We start from the raw sequence: 4480 nt of genomic DNA on the forward strand, positions 1-4480 counted from the left end.
AGGAGCCTGGCTCCAGGCAGACTCAAGGTGCACATTTCCCTTACAGGCACTCAGTGGTGCTGCCTGCAGCAGTGAGCTGAGCCAGGTACAGCCAGCTGCCCTGAGAAAAGCAGGCTCTCACCTGGCTGTGGCTGCAGTCACCTGCCTGCAGGGACTTCCCTGCCACTGCAAGTGCAGCTCTTGCTCTGCCTTAGCCTAGTGCAGAGCATTTTAAACTAGCATCATGGTGGCTTTCCGGAGAGACAAAACTAAACTTCAGATTTCTCACTGGGGACGTTCTGTTTCACATGTGGATGATGATTTGTGTGATTCTTGGTGGTGGTCTACACAGATCCTAAGGGAATATTTAACATTCAGTAACTGGGGTGTGAGGACTGGCAGTAGTGAGACAATTGTGGAACTTGGTGCCACTTTGGCTTTAGGCTGGCACAGAGAAACTCAGGTGAGACAGGTCTGGTTGCTGGTAGGGTAGAGGGTGCCTTTGCAACATGCTCCATGCAGTACCAGTTAGGGACTGGGCTTTGTCACAGAATCAGAGAATCAGAATCAGAGTTGGAAGGGATCCACAAGGATATGCAAGTGCAGCTCTGTCCCCAAGAATCCCACCAGGTGCCTGTGGAACTTGTCCAAATGTTTTCTGAGCTCTGGCGGACTTGGTACCATGAGCAGCCTTGTGGGAAGCCTGTCCCAATGCCTGATCACCCTCTGGGTGAAGAACTCTTACCTAATTTTCATCTTAATGCTTGGTTATGGTTTCAGGTAATTTTCTTTAGAAGTCATTCAGGGGTATGGTTTTAGGAGGTGTTCTGTTTGAATGCTGTGGGAAGTTTCTCTATCCACATTGGATTGAACTTCTCAAACATTAGTAGCATCTTCACTCGACAACTGGCAGTTTACAATAATTGAACTGTGTGATGTTTGTGCAATTAGGTTTGCAGACAAATATCAGAGAGGCATGGTCCAAGGAACAGGAAGTGGAGAAAGGCATTAAAAATTTGACCTACATTGAAAGACTGAAGGAGCGTGTAAAGAAAGGTCAGTCTCTGTGTGTGTGATGGCAGGGACAAAGCTCCCAGATTTCTCACCAATACGCATGAAATCTCCATCAGCCACTAAGCAGGAGTTCCTGGTTTCAAAACAGTGCCTGCTGCGTCATATCCCCTCCCTTGACCTGCTGGCCACGCTTCACCTGATGCAGCCCAGGACACGGTTACCTTTCTGGGCTGCCAGCACACATTGCCAGCTCATGCCCAGCCTCTCATCCACCAGCACCCCCAAGTCCTCCCCACCTTCATCCCAGCCACCCAATCCCATCGCAGCATCCCTGCCCAGCAGGGACAGGGCATGTCCCAACCCCAAAGATGCAGCACTTTGCACTTGGCTTTGTTGAATCTGATGAGGTTCCCAGGGCCCTACTTGCCAAGATTCTCCATGTGCCTCTGGATGGCATCCCAGGCCTCTGGTGGTGTCAAACTTACCAAAGGTGCATTTAATCCCACTGTCCATATCATTCTTATGGACATCATATGAAGTCATATGAAAACCACCATGCGTATAAAGAGTTTTTCATAAATACCTCCCCTCCAGTATCACTCCTTTACATGGTATTTTTAATGACTGTTCCTTCCTAATGCTTTACTGTCTGGATTTGTACTGATCTATACATTCTGAACAAGTAGAGTTTCAACAGTCTTGGTACATCCTTTTGAGTCAACTACCTTGCTTCCTCCCACTCCCCATTTGACAATTTGTTTTCTGTTTTTTCTTTGCTGAAGTGAAAATACCAGAGCTCAGGAGAGCCCCACACAGCTCTCCAGATCTTGTGCCTGAGAGAAAGAGAATGGTGCCCACGAACCCTGCAAAATTCTTCTGGAGACCTTTCAGTACTGTTTCTCAAGGACCCATCAGAGACAGGGTGATTCATTTACTGGCTCTGAAGAATTACAAGAAGTCAGAGTTACTTGCCTGCTTAGAGAGAGAGGGAGTTGTGGAAAAGGACAAGGAATCCCTTGGAAAGATCCTTCAGGAGGTGAGATCCTGGAGCTGCTGCCTGCAATGCTAACTCTTAGCAGTCTTACTTCAGGTTTCAATTAGAATCTAATGAGAGGCTTAGGAAATGCTCCTTGTTTACATTTTTCCATCAATTTTACCCAGTTTCCACCCAACTGCAAGTCCATGTGACAAAAAGAAAGAAATCCTCAAAACTTGTTGTTGTTTTTCTAGAATAGCTGGCAGTGATAAATTCTTTGTAATGTTGTTGCTTCTCATGCCTTATTTTAACCCTCCCTCTTTTCCTTGCACTGTTAAACTGCTTGATGAAGTAACTTCACAGGGTGAAACTCTCAACTGGGTGAAACACTTAGCTGAGGTCCTTAAAATACCCTGGGACAAGTTTCAGAGGAGAGAATTTTGGTAGCTGCACAGGGCAGTATTTCATTTGAACGGACTTGGTGGCCTCTCAATGGTATTTGCTTCTACTGGGGTCTCTGGGGGTTGCCTTCCAGGGAAGGGTGTTCCAGGCAAATCCTACATGAGAAAGGTGGTGGCCCAACTTTGAGCACAGAGTTTCTTTGCTCTTGTGTGGATTGAGTCTTCAACTTCCTTGGCACCTATTATTTCTCATAATTTTCCAGTTGTCCTTTTAGTGCAACTGGTATTTCTTTATTACAGCCATTCATACGATTCACATTGACTGAAGGATGCAGTGGCTGTTTCCTTCCTTGTTCAATAGTCCCCATCAGTGTAGGCTGTTGCTGAATTATGCAAGCATTAACGTATCAAGTAGCAATATTTCCTTTTTAGCTAGGAAAAAATGATGGTAAGATTTCAAAGCTCAGCTCCTTAGAGGGTAAGAGAGGAAAGAAAATTCTCCTTTCTGTTTCTTCTTGTTAATGTTTAAGGAGATTTTGAAGGAGTAGTTTCTTGTTTGCGGTGTGAACTGCCTCAAGATACTGGTTTGCAATCTGAAAGGGCTTTGTGAACAGCACTATATCCTGAAAACGGTTATTCACATTTTTCTTAACTTCATGGGGAGGTGGTGTTGGTTTTTGCTATACATGAAAAACCAGTAGGGAGAACTTGCTGAGCTCTTATACTCACAGCCTTCCTTCTCTTCCCACACAGCCTTAGTTCTGCTTTTAAGAAGTGAATTCCTGATTCTGGGTATCTTTGTTACTTTTAAGCTGTTGAAGTGTAGCTCTAGGTAGGTTATCTCCTGTAAGAGTTCCATAGGAAGCTGTAGTTTCCTCTGAGCAGACACTTGAGAAAGAAAAGCAGTTCTGTCTACAGAGACAAATGCCAGCATCCTGTGGTGCTTCATGGGATGATGAAAACATGCCCTGTTACAGGTCCAGGCTGTGCTCTGCCATGGCAATGTAGCTGGGTGAAACAAGAGGGCAGCAGGCGTCCTCCTGAGGGTGGAAAAATATGGACTTGCTCATGGAGATGATGTTCTCCAGGTCCTACTCAAAAGAAAAGGAAAACAGAAAGGAAAAACCTGGCCTCTCCATGTATTTCAAATGGTGAAGACTGAGAGTTCTGGCATAGTGTACCTTGATTCTCAAAGCTGCTTTAAAGACCAAAAAACCTGGATCCCTGGTGCAGGGAGAGGTTTTCATAGCGTCCATTTCCTCCATGCTTGCAGCACTTTGGCATTTACTTACATCCAAATTTCTACAGCCCAAATGGACCACACCTGTTTAATCTTGTTGCCTCTTACATGACAGCTGTTTTGTTCTTCACATCAAACAAAAGTCCTGGAAAACTGGTACATGATTTTCTTTTCAGCTTTGCTTTAGCTTTGCACTACCAGTTTTACATCTGTAGTCTGCCTTTAGGTGTAATGAATATTGACGTTTTAAATGTCAGCCCGTAGGTAGCCAGTCTGGATGCAAATGAGAATTCTTTCAGTCTGAAGGAACATTTCTTCAAAGACATTCAGGTTGATTGGCCTGGCTACAGTGAAAGAGATAGAAAGACATTGGAGGTGACCGTTTTTCAGTAAGTTCAGTCAGGACAACAGCCATTTCAAAAAAATCCTCTGGGAAATGAAGGTCTGTTTTCGCTGTGAGGAAAGAGCGATGACTGCTGATATTTTTGCCTTGTAACCTGAAATGTTGGACCATCCTTACAGAAAAACAGCTCCATCTCCAAATGCCACCAGCACCAGCCAGTCACCGTCTCTGGGACCTTCTGAAAAAAATCCTCCACCGAGAACGGCTCAGGTATTTTGTGAATTTTTAAACATTCTCGACTCTAGATGATGTTTTATCCCACTTGCTCTTGGGGTCCAATCTGTGATATGAAGCAGTAGTGTTGTCTTTATCTCACATAAACCTGAAGTGTGTACTTCTAATGGGATTCCTGTAATACTTTTCAAGGTGCTTACAATGTCAAAGCCTGCAACAAGCTTGCACACATGACTTGTTTCTTATGGTGCATAGGAAACTCTGCTAAGGACAAGATGTGGACATGTTTTGGT

General features: G+C 44.6%; 1 long non-coding RNA gene across 1 annotated transcript; it reads left to right on the plus strand.

The window, feature by feature from the left end:
- The first annotated feature begins 905 nt into the window (after positions 1-905).
- LOC137466643 (uncharacterized) lies at positions 906-3999 on the plus strand. Its single transcript, XR_010995251.1, has 3 exons — positions 906-1035; positions 1776-2029; positions 3875-3999. It is a non-coding gene; the product is annotated as an uncharacterized lncRNA (long non-coding RNA).
- Positions 4000-4480: the final 481 nt, after the last annotated feature.

This window comes from Anomalospiza imberbis, unplaced genomic scaffold, assembly GCF_031753505.1.
Source record: "Anomalospiza imberbis isolate Cuckoo-Finch-1a 21T00152 unplaced genomic scaffold, ASM3175350v1 scaffold_351, whole genome shotgun sequence".
Lineage (NCBI taxonomy): Eukaryota > Metazoa > Chordata > Aves > Passeriformes > Viduidae > Anomalospiza > Anomalospiza imberbis.